Here is a 20,928-nt window from a genome sequence, read left to right as displayed (position 1 = left end):
CAGCATTCGGCTACAGAGATACAACTTCACATTTTTATGAATCTGTGTCTGGCGAAGTGGTGCGGCAAAGCCTTTGCCGGTGAAAATTCGACCTTTAGTGAATTTGTCCCATTGTGTGAAGTAACACTATTCATCAAACATGCCCAATTGCATGGGTTTTGACACATCGCCACAATTGTGCCAGGGGGATCGTCTCCATGCAGTCATAATTACACTGTATAACACTTATTAGTCCAGTTATTCTAGTAAAAGATATATCGTTAGTTTATACACACTCAAATTCCCCGAAAGCCAAAAAAAAAGTGTCTTAGGTTCGTGGCAATTCTATAATAGTTCGACATCTGCATTGCTAAATTTGGACAACCCCGCAGAAAGCCTAATTCCTTTTGTGATGTCTGAAATGACATACTGGAAAATATATTATACACAGGGGCCATAAATGGGATTGGCATGGGGTCATGGTAACCCATAGCCTTCAATCAAATATCTAGTAAATGCTATCTGATTGGCTGCTCTGGACAACTAAACTTGGTGCACATTTTGTAAATTGAACTAGGGTCCCATTTACTTAGCTCGAGTGAAGGAATAGAGGAAAAAAAACTTCAAATTTTGAATGTTTTTTTTGGCTACTTCGACCATCAAATGGGCTACTTCGACCTTCGACTTCAATTTTGAATCGAACTAAAAATCATTCAACTATTCGACCATTCGATAGTAGAAGTACTGTCTCTTTAAAAAAAAACTTTAACCCCCTAATTCGCCACCTAAAACCTACCGAAGTCAATGTTAGCCTATGGGGAAGGTCCCCATAGGCTTTGCTATCTTTTTTTGGTCGAAGAAAAACGATTTTTCGTTCGATCGTTCGATCAAACGAGTTGCGGTAAATCCTTCGACTTCGAAGGATTTCAATTTGGCAGTCGAATATCGACCTTAAGTAAATTTGCCCCTTAGTGTTTTTCATATGCTTTTCTGAAACTACCTAGACATCTAGACATATATACAGTTAATAGCGCAGCTTCCAAATAAAAATAAGATTATGTCATGGAAAAATGAAGAATGAGCTGAAAACAGCATGTTGTGGTTATTTTGAGCAGAGCATATAACAATAATAACCTATTTGACTTGGGTAAACTGTTGTTGCCATAAACATAAAAAACTAGAAAAAAATCAGTCTAGAATCATTTCTCTTTCAGTCATGTATATGGATTTTGATTAGATTTACATTTCAGCAATAAACAGCATATGGCTCACCATCCCCTCTGTTTACTATTTCCAAACTTGCAATCATTCCAATTAAAAGAAATAATACGAAAATAAAATAATTGCATTTCGTCTTGAACAATGTCCGACATGTATGCTAACCTGAACAATAATAAATTGGGTTGACACTTCAAAACAATTCATGTAAAGGAAAGAAGAAGGAATTTCATTTTGGCAGGGAGAGCATTTCCTTTTGGATAATACACCACCAAGTAAATCTTGGGTGGTCTTATTCTGTGCCTGTATTTATTTTATCTCCAATTACCGTGTCCTTTTGTTGTTGTTGTTTTTGAAAATGGTTTTTGGTCATGGTAGATGAAATGTTGCACAATACTGGAAGTGAAGGTATAAAAGATGTTGAAATATTTACAAAGCAAGCTTCTTTGTATCACTCTCTTTATGGTCGTGCCTAAATTCCCACACTTACTCACAATAACGGTGCATGAACGTAAATGGGATGCTTGTTTTACAAGTAACTGTTGTATTCTAAACCAGATTGCAATTGGTCTAATTGTTTCTGGATTATTTGAATTGCTAATGTGGCCATTATTTAATAAGAGATCCTGCTCTCAGTCTGAAAACTATATGCCAGTTAGTCTGACATTAGTGGAAGGAAAGCTTTTGGAAGGGATAATAGCATAAGGATAAGATTGCTGACTACATTGAAAACCACAATACTTTGATGGGATCGCAGTGGATGTAATACAATTATTGATGCAAGGGTCAGTCAGGAGGAAATTCAAAAGTGACTGGAACATGTAAAGGTAAACAAAGGTGGTTATCCCAGTGTACCAAAAGAACTAAACTCTTTTTTTTAATTGTTTCTGGATTATTTGAATTGTTAATGTGGTTCCATTATTTAAAAAGGGATCCTGTTCTCAGTCTGAAAACTATATGCCAGTAAGTCTGACATTAGTGGAAGGAAAGCTTTTGGAAAGTATAATAACGTAGGGATAATACTGTTGACTACATTGAAAACCACATTACTTTGATGGGATAGCAGTGGATGTAATACAATTAATGATGCAAGGGTCAGTCAGGAGGAAATGTGACTGGAACATGTAAATGACTGGAACATGTAAATGTAAACAAAGGTGTTCACCCCAGTGTACTAAAAGAACTAATCTCTTTTCTTATTTGTTTCTGGATCATTTGAAATGCTAATGTGGTGCCACTATTTAAAAAGGGATCCTGTTCTCAGTCTGAAAACTGTATGCCAGTTAGTCTGACATTAGTGTAAGGAAAGCTTTTGGAATAATGGGATAATAACGTTGGCATAATATTGTTGACTACAATGAAAACCACAATACTTTGATGGAATCGCAGTGGATGTGATGTGGATGCTGCACACTGTATTTTCATATGACAGTCGGATAAATGTAGTTCTCATCTGTGATTTCTCCTTCACTTCATGTATCTTTAGAACATCCAACACGTTGCATGCGTTTCAGTGACAGCTCGAGCCGCACCGTGGAGTTCTTGCATTAAAAAATGGCATTTACTCAAGAGATGAAAACATAATTCTGCCTCTTTATACTGTAGGTCCCTGGTGAGGGCTCATCTGGAGTATGGGGGCAGTTTTGGACTCCAGTCCTTAAAAGGGATATAAATGAGCTGGAGAGAGTGCAGAGACTAAGTGCAACTAAATTGGTTAGAGGGAGGGAAGACTTAAATTATGAGGGGAGACTGTCAAGGTTGGGGTTGTTTTCTCTGGAAAAAAGGCACTTGCGAGGGGACATGATTACACTTTACAAGTACATTAGAGGACATTATAGACAAATAGCAGGAATCTTTTTTCCTATAAAAAGGACCAATGCACCAGAGGCCACCCCTTCAGACTAGAAGAAAATATTCAAATATTATTTGAAGTATTATTTGAAGCAATGTAGGTGGTTCTTCACAGTGAGGTCAGTGAGGTTGTGGAATGCACTGCCGGGTGATGTTGTGAGGCTGATTCTGTTAATGCTTTTAAGTCTGGTTTGGATGATTGACTATTGTGATAGTAAACTCTACAATTAGTATAGATACTGGTATAAATAGTTTATACATATGAGGGCATAGATAGGGATGTATAGTTATGTGTATATATGTGCACTGGGGTTCATTTGTAGGAGCTGAACGTGATGGACATTGGTCTTTTATCTAACTTAACAGTGTAACTATTTAAAGGAGAACTAAACCCTAAAAATGAATATGGCTAAAAATACCACACTGCACTTTTTGCACCAACCTAAGTTTCAGCTTCACAATAGTAGCGATAATCCAAGACATCCAGCTTGTCACAGGGGTCACCATCTTGGAAAGTGTCTGTGACACTCACATGCTCAGTGGGCTCTGAGCAGCTGTTGAGAAGCTAAGCTTAGGGCTCGTCACTAATTATCCAGCAGAAAATGAGGTTGGTCTGTAATATAAGCTGATGCTACAGGGCTGATTATTAAATTCTGATGCTAATTGCACTGGTTTCTGTGCTGCCATATAGTAATTATCTGTATTAATTACTAATCAGCCTTGTATTGTGACATTTCTATTCTATGTGCACTGTATATTGTGAGTGGGTCCCTAAGCTCAGTGACAGCAGCACAGAGCATGTGCAGTGAATCAGCAGAAAAGAAGATGGGGAGCTACTGGGGCATCTTTGGAGACACAGATCTTTACTGCTAAAGGACTGTGGTTGCCTTGGGCTGGTACAGAAGCTCAAAACATAATGTACAACATTTCTAGCTACTTCTTTATTTAAGCTTTGAGACTCCTTTAACCCCACTACCGTCACTGCAGAAATGGGTAAATTAGAAGTCACCCCAGCAGAATATCGAAAATGTTTTTTTATTTCCCTCTTGCCTCATTTATTGCCTCCGCTGTGTTGTGTAGTTATGAGTTCAGTTAAGTTAGTTTATTCTAATGCTCAGATGTGCCAAGGACACCAGGTTAATCATTGATTGTTGTTTGGAGTGGACTTGAATGCTCATCGTCTGAAGTCTGGGCTCAACAAAATAAATACTTTTGGAGTTATAGTTTCATCTGGCTGTAACATCAAACACACTATTCAAGGTCAAATAATCAAGTTTGGATTTTGAAGAATTTAAACTTGAAAATAAAGAGCAATTAGAGCTTAAAGAAATCGTTACCCTCCCTAATAAAACATCCTTTTTTTTTTCTTTCACTATCTCTTTTTTGCTTAGAGTTGTAAAACACAATATTACAAGTTTGAAAGGATGTTTTATTGCAGCTTAAAAAGTATAAACCAAAAACAATCAAACAGTTCTAAAGACTGCTAGTATCTGGTACATACAGTACAGTACATACAGTATACTGGATGGAAACTGGAAAGAAGAAATTATGCTCAACATTCTATATTGATTTTCTTCATCTTTTTCTGATTATATAAGAATATTCATGCAAATGTAAATGCTGTAAAGTTTTGCATCGTAGACATATAAAACATTTTTTTATTCAAAAAATATTTTTTTAAATTCCCTGTGCAGTTAAAAAACAAATATGCAAAGGTTGGCAATAAGCAATTGACCCCATATGGAAGAGATATGATGTTTGATCCTTGATTTAAGGATGGAAGTTTGGTTATACACCTGGCACATTACAAAGCATCCCTCAGATACTGCATATACACTAAGGTTATTTACTAAACTCCAAATGCAAAAATCCCGAAAAATTTGTGATTTTTTTTTATATAAAATCGGACTTTTAAAAAAATCATAAATTTTTCAGAATTTATTAAATCCCGAGGATGGAAAAGTCTGAATCAGAAAATACGGCATCTCAGACCTGTCGAGGTTGCATATAAGTCAATGGGAGAAGTTTGATGGTTTCGTGCAATACCCTGAAGTTTTCGGGTAAAAAGAATAAGAAATCTGAGTTATTTATCAAAGTCTGATTTTATCTCAACATTTTCTGCTGCAAACTCAGATCAAATCCACTTGGGTTTTTTATGTTTATTTATTATTACATTTTGCCAAAAATTAGCTTTGCGGCAAAAAATCCAGTTTTCATGGATTTTTCACCCGAAAACACCAATTTTTTTAATTTTTTCACCTGAAAACTCAGACTTCTCCCATTGACTTATATGCAACCTCGACAGGTCTGAGATGTCAGATTTTCGGATTCGCACATTTCCATCCTCATGTTGATTGATGGGTAGTCAGAAGATCAAGTTGAGATGAGCCAATAGTTTATGTGCATCAGAACCCACAAACTGGCTGGCGAATGATTGCTGGGCCCCTAGTTTACAAATTCTACAATGCCAGTGTCAGTGACATCATCAAAAATAGGTCAGCAACAGCGACAGTTGTCATCATTCAGCAACTCAATTTGTCCACTCCAAACATTCAAAAGGAACATTCATTAATATTAAAGGGGTGGTTTGCCTTTAAGTTAACTTTTAGTATGCTATAGAATGACAAATTCTGAGCAATTTTCCAATTGGTCTTCATAATATATTTTTTCATAGTTTTGGAGTAATTTGCCTTCTTCTTCTGACACTTTCCAGCTTTCAAATGGGAGTCACTGACCCCATCTAAAAACAAATGCTCTGTAAGGCTACAAATTAAATGTTATTTCCACTTTTTATTACTCCTCTTTCTATTCAGGCCTCTCCTATTCATATTCCAGTCTCTTATTCAAATCAAGGCATGGTTGCTAAGGTAATTAGGACCATAGAAAGCAGATGACTGACATTGCAAGCTGGAGAGCTTCAGAATAAAAAGCTTAATAACTCAAAAACCACAAATAATAAAAAATGAAACAAAACTGCAAATAGTCTCAGAATATCTCTCTGCATCATACTAAAAGTTAATTTAAAGGTGACCAACCTCATTAATGTAGGGGACTGAAGGTTTATTTAGCCTATAAATCAGGCAGTTCCTGAAAGTTTTAGACAGCTAAGTATGGACCTAATTTGCAGTTGGGAGGGAAAGCTGTTTACCTATCCTGGATTAAAGTATTTTCCTGGCAGTTCAGTAAATGGCCAGGAGGTGTCATTGATCTAGTCTTTTTTCTTTGGTTGCTTTTTGGATTCTGCCTGTACAAAAGTTAGCTGGAAGTCAAAGCCTGGGTGAAGGTAGGCCCATCAGGTGTAGATAGTTTGAGGTTAGTTTTGTGATAGCTCACTCCATGAGGGAGAGATGGGAGTAGGGTATCTAATGAGCAGTCTGAAGCTCCAATGAAGAGATTAGAAAGATCAGTAGTTACAGTAGATTGCACAGTAGGGACTTGAGTGTACACACCTGGGGGTAGATGAGTCCCTAACTAGCTTCCACTTGTAGGGCCTGTATTTGATGTTGGACACTTCCAAGTAGACTCAATTCACATATTGATTATTGACCCCGATAGGTAAGCCCTTTGGGATTTCTGTTAGTGGACAATTACTGAAAATTTTTACTGTGGCCTATACGACTATCCTTAGATCATTTGTAGATGTCCTCATGGAGGTTGTCCTATGTTTCTGTAAATAAAGATTTATCATCTGTTTCAATGACCATTGGTGCCCAATTGATTTAATCAACCTGAGAGTTGTAGTTTGTGACACCCTTCCTCCATTAACTCCACAAGGGGCTATGCCAGGGATCAAGAATCACATTTTTTTTGTGTTAACTATTTAACTATTGTATTACATAAACAATGCCATGCAATCTATTGTAGATGCTTGAGGGTAAGGGCACACCAGGAGATTCGGTGAGATTTAGTCGCCCGTCAATTACTCACCTCTTCTTTGGGGCGACTAATCTCCCCGAACTGCTTCCCCATGAGGAAACTTCGGGCGACTTTGGAAATCAAAGTGCTGCGAGTGCATTAGCGCAGGCTTTTTTTCATTAAAGTCGGCGGAAGACACAGGGAAGAAGTTCGGAGAGATTAGTCTCATCCAAAGAAGAGGCGATTAGTCGCCGGGTGACTAAATCTCCCCGAATCTCCAGGTGTGCCCTAACCCTAATAGTGTGCAAGCTAACATTCTTTTATTACTGCATACAAATAAGTCTACCATACTGCTTGTCAGTAGTACATAGCAAAATGCTGAATCTAGCTGGTATCAGCCAATGAGAGCAGGGGGAAATCTGTCAGCAACTCACAGCATGAGCATAAGTTTGCAGCTGGGAAAAAATGTAGGCTTGAGAAATACTATTTGTACAAAAATATAAACTAATGTAAGAACAAAATAGAGATTGCTGGTAAGTGTATTAACCTTTTCAATGCTGATTACTCTGGCTATTTATGACAGGTAAGTGGTTAAAAAAGCCACCATAGTTTTGTGGATTTATTCTAATAGGGGCAGTCCCACTTTAAAAGACAAAACAACAAAAACAAGAGTAGTTTTCAGGACACAAACTAAAAACATATATGTATTAAATAGTGCAAATAGAAGGATATTCAGGAAACTCAGTTAATACTGTATAATACTGAAGTGCGGTCCAGCCCTTATTCGCGGGTGGTGGGCGCCACCTTACACTGCAAAAAAACGACAGCAGCCATTGACTACAATGTATTTTGCGTGAAAAAAAATGGGATAAATGGTTGCAGCAAAATATAAAGCCACTGTCTCCAATGTATTGGGCATGAAAAAAATTGCTTCTCCTCAATAGTAATCGATCAGTAATCACTTCAAATTTCAATCTTTTTTTTACAAAATCAAATTTTTCTCTAAAAATGAGTGTTTTTTAAATTTCTCTAAACCTCTAAAAACTGGAGATTTAACAAGTGTAAAAGCCACAAAAACTAGAATACAAAACTTCAGACAATTTTCTATAGAAGTCAATGGGAGCTGCGCTGATCCTATTAGAGGATTACCTTTAGAGGTTTTCTGATTTTGTCCAAAAAAAATAGATTTTTTGAGGTTTTTGAGGCATTCATAATTTTTTTTGGATTTCTCTTTATTCATTTATGCTTTTTTATATTCAGGTATTTTACTAAATTCTATGGCATTTGAGATTTTTGAGAAGATGTGTTCATTCGTGGTTTCAAAAACCTCTAAATCCGCTAAAATGAGAATGTTGATAAATGGGCCTCATCAACCTGTTACATTTTGTATTTCTGCTATTGTACAATAGCTAGATACTCCACTAGCTAGCTCCACTCCTATGAGTAGGTGGCAAATTGATGCTCATAGGAATATATCTTCAGAAGTAGCTCTTCAGCATCTGGAGGACAGCACATGGACATCTCTTTGTCTAGACTGGATGCCCTTTTGTTACTTGATTACTTTATATATTCAGATGTTTTTTGGGAGAGAATCAGGAGTGTGAGTTATTTGAATATTGTTAATTTTATTATTCTCAGTACTCTGCTATTGTCTCTGAAGGGAAGCATTCTTCTCAGTCCGGATAATAAGGATCAGAAAATACTGCCAAGGGATGGGATATTGTGCAACAATTAAATTGAATCTCTCTCTTTTTCTTCTGCTGAAACATATGTGTGTGATTCTAACTTTTTTCCTTCAGTAGAATGCAAGCCTGTTTGTAACCGTTTTCAGACCTGTTGTAAACGTGCTCAAATTGTTTATTATTTCACCTCAGTTTTGGATGTGATGATATCTGGCCCTTTATGACCTTTGCAGTCTGTACTGGCATCTTAACAATATGCAAATCTGCCATTGGCCATACCTAGCCACCTAGGCCATACCTAGCCAACTAGGCTTACATACCTACCCAACTAGGCCATACCTAGCCAACTATGCTACAGTATACCTACCCAACTAGGTCTTCCATACCTACCCAACTAGGCCATACCTAGCCAACTATGCAATACCTACCCAACTAGGTCTTCCATACCTACCCAACTAGGCCATACCTAGCCAACTATGCTATAGCTACCCAACTAGGTCTTCCATACCTACCCAACTAGGCCCTACCTAGCCAACTATGCAATACCTACCCAACTAGGTCTTCCATACCTACCCAACTAGGCCATACCTAGCCAACTATGCAATACCTACCCAACTAGGCCATACCTAGCCAACTATGTTTTACCGACCCAAACAGAGGGTTCATTTATGAACCCAGTGCACATTGAAAAATTCTGAAGCAATTTTTTCCCACAATGCAGGAATTCAATTCAGTGCACAAGCTGTAATTGTGGGCACATGTAATCTACTGCCACCTGAGCACAATGTACCAGTATAGATGCAAATTAACTTCCATTCTGGAATATTGCACTCAAGTTACAGCACATATTTTTCCCATGCATTTCAGGTTCACACTGATGGCAATTCCAGAGTTCCCTTGACTCAATGTGAGCACTTGCCCATGATGCATCAGGGCAGACTTAAAGGACACATTGACATTCAATGCAAGTTTCAAAAAAGCATGCATAAACACAAGTTCCTTTCTGAATATCAACCTCCATGGGAAGAAATAAACCCAAGTTTGTAATACCTTTCATCTTGGTCTTTAACAGGTCCCCACTACCCTTGGCCTATCCAATGAGACACAAGTAGTGATGGGCGAATTTGACCCACCAATTTTGTGGGAATTATGTGGGAATATGAGACACAAGGGTCTCATAGCCCTATATTTATGCCACCCTGTTGTTCTGTATTTTATTCTATATTATTTTTCTGTTATGTACTTGGTACAAGCAAAAATGTTCATCTTTAAAGGGAAAAATGTATATATCTACTAAGCATTTTGTAAGCTTAATACATCATTTTTACAAATGGGTTTTACATTTTTTTCTTATAATTTTTAAGATATCAGTTGTTATTAGTTTGGTTTCTCAACCTAACAAATCAACTTATTAGTTTGGTTTCTCAACCTAACTATCAACTGTGCTGTGTGTCAGTAGCATTTTACAAATTCTTGTAATAGACCAGTTAGGGCAGGTGGAATCTGTGAATGACTCACAGTATGAGTGTGCAGTTTGCAGCTGGAAAAAAGTTTTGCTAGGGAATGCAAAAATACAATGTTAAATATAAAAACAACTCATGTAGGTTGACTGGATAGCAAGTAATATAGAATATAAAATGATACTGGTCATCATTCACTAATAAAAGTTTTTACAATATTCAGCAAGTTCCCCATTTGAGTAATATATGAGAAAACAGATAACCAAGGGGTCTAGTAAAGAATTCATTTTATTTTAGTGCTTCGAAAAATGCATTTCATCAGGATCTAATTTCGTGCATTCCCATTCACCATGTTCAAAGAGAAGAAGTGGTTCAGGTGCACAAAAAAGTTCATGACACAAAAAGGTTTGGAAAAGGTGATGGACACTCAAAGGCTCAACAAAGGTCACACAAAAGTAATAAAAAAGATAATTATTTTTTAAGGCATCATTTCTGATGCTTCATGTTCCAAAATCATAGGCCTATACATTCCCTTTAGCTTTCATTGACTCTTCTTTTTCTTTTTCTCTCCATGCATTTAACATTTCATTCAGGTGAAAAGAGTTTCAGTTGACTTGAGGTCAGAACTTTGACTGGACCATGTCTGGGCTATTCAAGAACATTCACTTTTTGGATTCTTGAGCTAAGAACTTCATTTTGTCCTCCTGAAAAGTTAATTAACGTCCAGGCTTTGGTTTAGATTGAAATAGATTTTTTCGATTTGACTTCACTTTGTACTTTCCTTTATCCTATGAACATTTCTCAATTTTATTTACAATTTCCTGACAGATATAGGGGATGATTTATCAACATTCTAATTTGAATTTTTGCAACTGTTTGTTTTCTTTTGGACACAGACTCACAAATTCTAATTATATTTTCAAAAATGTGAATGTTTGGTATTTATTAAGCACAAAGAACTCAAAGGTAAAACTTCTGCAGTTAATGGGAGTTGTCAAATTCAAGCAATTTTTTTAATGCAATATTTTCAAGGTTATTTTTAACTTGTAAACTTAAAAATTCTAGTTTTTGAGCTTATAAACACCGAATTTAAGGTATTTGAGTTTTTTTGTATTCAATCAATTTTTTTCTACACAGAATTTTTAATAAGTAAGCAAGCATTCAAGTTTATTCAAAGTAGAGAAACATTCTAAAAACTCACAAATTCGATTTTTGCTAAATAAGGCCATCAATGTGTATAAAGTATTTTTGGTGTTATTAGTCCTTTAATGCACAGGGAAAGTAAAGCGAAACAATCTGTGTCAAGTAGAACGTTTACCCTATTTCCACAATCTGTATAAGCTTTCTAACTGTATAAAGATATTTTTGTATTGTCTAATATACATTTCTGTATTTTGCCTGTAAAATAATAAAGAATAAAGTGGTAACTTTAAATAACATCACTTTAATCCCAAATATTTTATGTTGTATGTTCACAGAGGGCTATTCGTGGCTGCATCTACAGTATTTAGAGAGCAAGTTCATGTTGACACAAAATAATTGGAGAAATCCCACTATGTTATGTTGTTAGTTCTGCATACAGAAACCAAAGTAAACATTCATAATCCCAGATGAAAGAGAAATAGTTGAGTCAATATTACCGCTATGATCGATGACAGAATAGGAAGCAGATATGTTTGTTCGAGAGGCCTACTAGAGGCCTCTCCTCTATAGAGTCTCTCAACCAAACCATTGAATGCTCACAAAAGAAGTATGCAACATAACTTTTTTTAAATGCAGCTACAAGATGAACATAATAAGAAGCAGGCATATTAAGAAACCCCTTGCGGCAAACATTTGTTAGCCATTTCCCCTTCAATGAAAAGTGTATGTGTGAACCACACTGTAGCAAGGACAGACACATTGACCAGAACTGGCTGGTTTTCCTATTTTAGTTCTTAAAGCCAACTTGATCACTTCAAGGTGCATCTCCACCTGTTACCTATTATCCAGGCAAAAAAAAAAATCAAAACCAAACATGAAAGTGTATCTCATGCTGTGTGATATGAGAATGACTCCGTAAAACACATTATCTTTGACTGGAGAGCTTGTGTACCCATAGTTTATGGGTTGAATACGCATTAAACCAGAAGACCACAGCGTGTTCAATTATTTACAATGGAGAATATTATAAACAAGTCTTGTTTCTTTATATGTTTTACCAAATTAATCTATAATACAGGTATGGAATCTATTATTCAGAATGCCTAGGTTGTTTCGGAATTTCTGTAATTTGGATAAACACCTTCATAGGCTGCTAAAAATCATTTAAACATAAAATAAACCCAACAGGATTGTTTTGCCATCCGTATAGATTCATACAGCGTAGTTTGGATCAAGTATTATCACAGGTATAGGATCTGTTATCCAGAAACCCATTATCCAAAAAGCTCAGAATAATGGGAACTTTGTCTTTCATAGACTCCATTTTAATCAAATAATTCTAAATTTTAAAACAGATTTCCTTTTTCTCTGTAATAATAAAACAGTAGCTTGATTTTGATCCTAATCAACATCTAATTTATCTTTATTGGTAGGAATACAATCCGATTGGATTATTTAATATTTAAATGAGTTTTAGTAGACCAAAAGTATGAAGTTTCAAATTACACAAACACCCCTTATCCTGAAAACCCCAGGTTTTGAACATTCTGTATAATAGGTACCATACCTATATTACAGATCTATTATCTATCATCTATCTATCTATCTATCTATCATCTACAGTATCTACATTATCTATTTATCTATCATCCATATAGCCTTTAAAATTCAGATACAGTTCACAATATTGTATCAAGCTGTGTTCCATTTTACAGAAAACTCACTCAAGGGGCATATTTATTAAAAAACCAAAGTTAAAAAATTTAAAATTGGCCTTGATATCTCCAGTTTATTAAAAGTAGAGTTTTGGTGAATTAACTTTGGATTGGTGAACATTCTCATTGTACTAGGGAACATTCACATCTCTAGTTCTCTACACCAGTTGGCATTTCTCCAGTGAAATTACCAAGAACATAATTATTTGTTTTCACCAAGACAAATTTTTCCAGGTTCAAGCTGGCAAACTGCCTTCAAAAAGATGGAGCAGCCACATTTGCATCTCATTATCTAAGTCACCCCCTCCATGCTAACATGCCACATTTCTATATGTCATAAATTCTATAAGATGTTTTCCCCCTTCAATGGCATTGGGAAAATAGACTGGTGAATTCTCACAGAGAATTTATGCCAAGAGAAAATACACCACACATCTGTCACAACAGCATACGTACGATTTTGAGTAAATATTAGATGTGTTGTGAAAATACACCAGGTGAACTTTGGTGGAGTAAGAAAGGGTGAAACTTAACACATTTTATTAAATATGCTCCTTTGTCTCAGGTTATCACCATAATACCATTTACCATGTATGGCTAAACAATTTTGGTTCCCCTGGTCACCAGACTCTCTTCTAGCCAATGAAATCAGACGTAACCAATCTGTCTTTCCTACAACTACAGAAAAAGTAACTTTTTTTGACATAACAATAGCTCTCAACAAGGTTTTTTTTCTATTTTTTCTCACATAAAGTATAGGTATTGGTAACCAATAATGAAACGTTGAGCAGGGTTGGACTGGACCGGTGGGAGACCGGGAAAAAACCCGGTGGCCTAGACCAGACCTGCTCCCTGCGCAAAGCCGCTGGCATGGCTTCTGACCTCCTTCCTTGGCCCTCTGAGGAATAGAAGGTAAGCGTGGGAGGTGCTAGAGGGGGTTGCGGGCAGGGCAGGGGGCAGAGGGGCTTTGTGACTGGGGCAGGGGTCCAGACACAGCAGCCCTGGTGGGCCCGGGCCCTCCAGTCTGACGCTGACATTGAGGGATTGAGTTTTAGAAAGAAAAAATAGAAAAAGCATTAGTAAATGGAGGATGGGGAGAGCAGTCCTAGATTTCATGTTGAGATCTAGTATTCAGATTACTATGTCTCTCTACTTGTTATTACACTGTGTAAATTTCAGTGTAAAAAGCTGTGATAATGATCTTCTTATAGGGAATGACACGGGGTGGGACATTTCTTCCATCTGCATTTACCAACTGTTAGTCTATATGAGGAAAACTGAATTATAGAACACCTGGACAGACAAAATCCAACTGGAAAGCTATTCTATAGCTGCCTATTCCTGGAAGCCAAATTTCTGTTGAAATTAGAAAAAAAATTTGAAGGATCTATTCTGTGAAAGGGACATTCTAACCTTATAAAACACTGAAATAATATTCTGTCAAGGCTGTGAAAACAATCTCTTATCCATATCATTCTATAGAATATGTTTTTTTCCCCTGTTCCTTACCAGGTTTCATATATCTCCCATTTGTCATGTCATGTTTATTTGAATGTGAAAGTAGTAATCAACAACTTGTGGGATATCTTTGCACATGATGAAAAATGATGTGACGGTTTCTTTAAAAATACGACCTTTCTAAAAAGTTTCATAATGTTTATGAATAGCTGACTATTTGCAGATACCCAAGGAGTGTTTGCAGAATTCCACTTTCTTTTTTTTTTGACAACGGGAAAGATAGAGCAACTTTTAAGAGATCCGACCTAACCAAACATATGTTTAACATATGCATTTATAAAAATAAACTCAGTAAAAATAACTTGAAAAAACATCTCTCAGCATTGAGGGGCTATTTATTAAGAAGGTTCTAGTGCAATGGAACCTAATTGCCAGCTGAGATGTCAGTCTTTAAACCTGTATTGCTCCATTTGATTTCTCCCGCTACCCAAATATCAGTTGCTGCAACATCTTTGCACCAAATGTTCAGGATTCGGGATGGGAAAAAACAACTTTTAAGCACCAAGGCAATCATTTATGGTTTATCATCATTTATTATATACAGTATATTGTGGGATATTGGTTCAGAGATTTTCAGACTTGCAGTCTATACTTTAAGCCAGTGATCCCCAACCAGTGGCTTTTGAGCAACATGTTGCTTACCAACTAGTGGTGAGCAAATCTCTACTGTTTAGCTTTGCTGAAAAATTAGCGAATCTGCGAAAAAATTGTGAAACAGCGAAAAATTCATGAAACGCATTGAAGTCAATGGGGGTCAAATTTTTTTAACGCAAAACCATTTTTTACACAAGCGAAAATTTTCCTCGCTCAAAATGCTTTAAAGTCAATGGGTGTTTTTTATTTGCGGCAACTTTTTTTGTCTGAAACTTTTTGTCCAAATGCATTAAAGTCAATGGATGTTTTTTCTTATGACAACTATTTTGTCCAAATGCATTAAAGTCAATCAACGTTTTTTCTTGTGGCAACTTTTTTTGTCTGAAACTTTTCTGTCCAAATGCAGTAAGTCAATCAACGTTTTTTCTTATGGTTGAATGTTGCTCCCATTGACCTCAGTGGCCTCAAAGCAGGAATTTATTTTTGAATTAATTGTTTGGAGACAAGTTTTAGTTGCATAAAAACAAGGTGTATTGCCAAACAGTCTCCTGTTGGTTGACAGTTCATGTAGGGGCTACCAAATGGCCAATTAAAACACTTAGGGGCCGATTCACTAAGCTCGAGTGAAGGATTCGAATGAAAAATACTTCGAATTTCGAAGTATTTTTTGGGTACTTCGACCATCGAATGGGCTACTTCGACCTTCGACTACGACCTTCGACTTCGATTCGAACGTTTCGAACGAAAAATCGTTCGACTATTCGACCATTCGATAGTCGAAGTACTTTCCCTTTAAAAAAAACTTCGACCCCCTACTTCGGCAGATAAAACCTACCGAAGTCAATGTTAGCCTATGGGGAAGGTCCCCATAGGTTTGCTAACCTTTTTTTGATCGAAGGATTTTCCTTCGATCGTTGGATTAAAATCCTTCGAATCGTTCGATTCGAAGGATTTAATCGTTCGATCGAACGAAAAATCCTTCGATCGATCGAACGAACGTTTAGCGCTAAATCCTTCGACTTCGATATTCGAAGTCGAAGGATTTCAATTCGAGGGTCGAATTTCGAAGTATTTTTAACTTCGAAATTCGACCCTTAGTGAATCTGCCCCTTACTGTACTTGGCACAACCTAGGAACATTTTTCATGCTTATCGTGCTCCCCAACTCTGTTGTTGCTCACAACAAAAAGGGTTTGAGACCCCCGCTATAGGTTTTCAGACCCCTTCACTTATAGCATGTCAATAATTTAATAGATAGACATGTTTGTAACAAAACAACTCCTATAGTGCCATGAGAACAAGCATACAGACAAGCATATAGGCTTTGTGTTAATGTGGTCAGGCTAAAAATGTATTGATATAATTTGTTAAAGGTACTCTATTTCATTAGTTAAAGGTAGTTGCATCAAACACACTCTAAGTGCCATTGCATCCTAACACCACCTTCAACATGCCAAAAAAATCACATGCCTATGCCATTTTAATGCCATTTTAAGTGTTGGAATTCGAAATGTTATCTGCAAATCTTAGAAAAACACCCTCACAATTATTTTGATGCATTAGGCACAGCTAAAGCTAAAGCAGAGGTAACTCAGAGTGCAATACCAATTACTTTTAAGGTGCATTATGGTTAAAAAATGGTAATTAGAATGGAAACATTGTAATTTGCACAATGCACTGCATTAGGAAAGGCTTTTTCTTTACTCCTGCAGATGCAGCTTACAACCAATCCACATTTAAATAGACAACACGATTCCACTAGAAACTCCCAAAGGACAACCCATTGGTTCCAACCCAAACAATATAAGAGTTTTTGTACAGATTAGTTTAATAAAATTGGGTGCCATGAACCCCCCCCCTCCCCATACAAAAAGCATGATATTTATATTGGATCTATTATCTGGCATGCTAAGGAGATTTCCATAATATGGGACATGATTTATAAGAGATACACACTTGCCTCTGTAAACCTGAGAAAACTCAATAGTATTGTTTTACCACCAATAAGAATTGACGCTAGTCTGTTTACCATCAAGGAAAAAAACATTTACATTGTAAAATGGGGGAGTAACAAAAAACACAATTTTTGCTGAAACAGAATTCTGTAGACAATGGCATTGCTGTGCTTGATAACTTATGGGTTAATTCAGGGGATGCCCAAAAGGTAGATCGGATCTACAAGTAGACCTTTAGCTGCTGATCAGTAGATCTCAAGACTCTGTCTTGAGATCTACTTGTCTAAATCACCCTCCTGTTTCATTCTTTTCATTCAGATATTTATTATGTTAAGGTTACATGAGAAATAAGTTATTATATATAGCGATATAAATTCTCTCATACATCAATATAATATTTAAGTAATGTTTTTCAAGTAACAGAATGCTAACAATGCTGTTATGGATGTAGATTATAATGGGACAACATCACTAAAAGTAGACCTCACATTAGTAGAACATGGGCATTCCTGGTTTAATTGGTTTTAGGCTTATGCAATTGATCCCATACTTGTTTGTAAAGTACCTTATTGAAATGGAAAGGTGCAACATTAGAACAAGGTAGATTCATAAAACATCAGCACTCACTATTAAACAAGCTTAATTTATCATTCATGGCCAGCTGTCTATATATTCCAATATACCGGAACCTTCATGCCACCAAATGCAATTCCATTTGATTATAAAGTCACTGCTCCCAATCAGAAGGAAGACTTGAACAAACAAAGATGGTCAACCAGAGATATTAAAAAAACGAGTTGACTTTACAATCTAGTTATCCATCATTAATATCTGTTAGGAAGTGTAAAGGTGGAATTATGAGGTTTGACTTTATCCAATTAATTTAAAGAGTCAATTTGTCACACATGACTTGTTACAGACCAGTGGGAATCTTTGGGAATATAGCACACCACTGCAATGGCTGGTCAAAAATTGAACAATCCCTGTTTTGACCAATAACTACAAGTAAATGTTAAGTCTTTTAGAATGTGATCTAATTCGTGTGTGTACCCTGCTTTCCTAGTTATAACGTCAGAATGTCAGTTCTGCTCAAAATTGCCACTTGTGGGGATTTTATTCTCATATATGTTTTTACTTTTCCTCCCTAACAGAATGAACATAAGAACTGGAATTGCGTAAATTCATGGACTTTCAATTTGTGACATGGTTTATCATTGTCCTGTGCTGTCCTCAGCAGTTCCACAATATGACCGTCTTATCCATCTTACAATTTATTTCCAAGTGGCAATGATACCTTATCTGAAGGCTGATATTCCCTCGGAGGAGAACCTTCATTGTACAAGCTTTCAGGCTTCTGCTGCAAATTTATTTAGACTCCTGGCAAACTTCCCAGCTATAATATTCTTTTCTCTAAAATACATTTAAATGGTTCTTTTGAGCAGAGATGAGTGAATCAGCGGCATTTCAAATAGAACTCAAATAAAAGAGAGACTCAAATAAATCAAATTCATAAAAAATGGCAACTCTTGTGTGTTACCCATGTGCCTGGTATACTGTACATCAGAATCTTTTCTGTAATAGTTTGTCCCAATTTTTTCACGAAAGACAATCATCTTCAGGACACATGTTATGACCCTTAAACAGTTACAGTAGTTAGAACCAATAAGGCATGGCACACAAAGATTATTTTAAATATTTCAACTAAAATCTGTCAGATTTTGGTTATACAACTCTATATGATATAATTTGACTTATTACATAGTAACATAGTAACATAGTAAGTAAGGTTGAAAAAAGACACACGTCCATCAAGTTCAACCTTTTCGTTTTTTTTATCTGCCTAACTGCTAGCTGATCCAATTTGCCCCAGATGGGGAAAAATTCCTTCCTGACTCCAATCTGCAATCGGACTAGTCCGTGGATCAACTTGTACTATGAGCTATCTCCCATAACCCTGTATTCCCTCGCTTGCTAAACACCATCCAACCCCTTCTTAAAGCTATCTAATGTATCAACCTGTACCACTGATTCAGGGAGAGAATTCCACATCTTCACAGTTAGGGTAAGGCCACACTGGGTGTTTTGGGGAGATTTGGGCGCCTGGTGACTAATCGCCTCGTCTTTGCAGCGACCAATCTCCCCAAATGCCTTCCCTCACTCTGCGCCAGCTAAAATGAAAAAACGCCGGCTCTAATCACACACGGCGGTTCATTTTCCGAAGTTGCCCGAACAAAGGCTTTTGGGTAGATTGGTCACCGCAAAGACAAGGCGATTAGTCGCCAGGCGACCAAATCTCCCCAGAATGCCCAGTGTGGCCTTACCATTAATGTGAAAAATCCAATTCTGGTGTAGAAGGTAGGGTTAAATACATGAGCAATGAATGTTACTTTTCCACATTATTTTTCAAACCAACACCCCTTTTCACAGCAGAATTTTCAGCCCCTGCATCCATTCTTCGTCTTTATAACTAAATAGCATCAATGTGGCAATGTTTGGTTTAATTCAAAGCCTTTTTTTTAAACGTCTTAAAAAAAATTCCCCATAATGTATTTGAGAACATGAGGCCACATTAGGAAACCACAGAAGAGATAATGAATACTAAATTTCCTTTTGGTGAGCCATTAATGAGTCATGTGTTATTACCAATTCATTCCCTACCACAGAGTCGATTCTCCCCCTCATCACTTTTCTCTTGGGATGTTAATGAGACATATTTAAAACGTGCTATGCATTTATCATACAAAAATGCCTGATGCAGTTGGGTTATCACAGTTCACATATATATATTTTTAATATATAACTCTTTTTAATGTCATACTGCAAAAATCGCCTATAATGGTCATTTTTTTCTGCACTGATGCCTTCAAAAGCTTCTCAAACAGTAGAATTCTGGACTTGTACACTTCCTGTATTCAGCATTTTAACAGAACTTGCAGATATTGCTTTTACAGTACAATTCCTAGCTCAAATTACCTTTCTACAAACTGCCTTCTACACTTTACTGCAGGGGAACCTCCTGTCTCCAGGATTAACATAAAGGTAAATTACCCTCATAGGCACGGGAGTTATTGATATATTAGACTAACATCTACGAGACAAATTTGTGAAAATTTTAATTCAACCTTTGTTGCAGTTCAAAAAAAAAATTTTTTGATTATTTTTTTATTCAATATCTTTTTTTAAAAAAAAATGAATAAAAATGAATGGAATAATGTGATTTTCGTAGTGATTAAGTAATTTTGTAGGCTAACAAAAAATAAAAACTTGATATTGAAAAAAATCTTTAAAGTTTATTCATGAGTTTCAGAAAAAATCTAATTTGACAATTGGTAAATCATTTTTTATGTGGCAGACCAGCTAGCAAGACCAGTGCCGGACTGGGATGCCAGAGGCCCACCAGAAAACTTTAGGCTGAGGGCCCTTCCAAACTATTGGAACTTAACGCAACCTCTTTATTCTCCTAGTCTCTTTTCTCTACATACTATACTCTATTCTTCCATTCTTTGTTCCCATAAAGAAATAGGGAATGACCATTAAATAGGCCAAATGGTTAAAAGCAAGAGGCCCACTGACACCTTGGCCCACCGGGAGTTTTCCTGGTATCCCAATGGGCCAGTCCGACACTGAGCAAGACATAAGTACATATTATCTGCCTCTCTGGAGGCTGTACTGTCTTGACAAGCAACAGTTCCATACCAGTAATATTGAGAAATGTTTGTCTTCTATTCTTTTATCTGGAACGCTTGGGACCTTCCATGACACCAGCAGCCCTCATTGGTGACCAAGGATCAAGTATAGGTTTATAACTCACAAAGAACCATTTTCTAAATTAGGCAGCATACTGATGAGATCATGGGCTGGCTTAGTGTAACCTACCACTCGCATGAGCTTAAAGGGCAAAAAAGTTAAAATCATTGGAAGTGCTAAATGTTAGGCACTTTACTACACATGAGCATAGA

The 20,928-nt window shown here is 36.6% G+C and overlaps 1 long non-coding RNA gene across 2 annotated transcripts; it reads left to right on the top strand.

Annotated features, from left to right (window-relative positions):
- Window positions 1-1,852: 1,852 nt before the first annotated feature.
- LOC121399630 lies at window positions 1,853-18,814 on the top strand. Of its 2 annotated transcripts, none has more exons than XR_005965225.1 (3): window positions 1,853-2,024; window positions 13,658-13,815; window positions 18,121-18,814. It is a non-coding gene; the product is annotated as an uncharacterized LOC121399630 (long non-coding RNA). The 2 variants fall into 2 exon arrangements; XR_005965226.1 differs by having other exon boundaries at window positions 1,853-2,034.
- Window positions 18,815-20,928: the final 2,114 nt, after the last annotated feature.

The sequence above is a fragment of the Xenopus laevis genome, chromosome 2L (assembly GCF_017654675.1).
Source record: "Xenopus laevis strain J_2021 chromosome 2L, Xenopus_laevis_v10.1, whole genome shotgun sequence".
In the NCBI taxonomy this organism is placed as follows: Eukaryota; Metazoa; Chordata; class Amphibia; order Anura; family Pipidae; genus Xenopus; species Xenopus laevis.
Note: the sequence above shows the minus strand (reverse complement) of the source record. Positions and strands in the feature narration are given on the sequence as shown.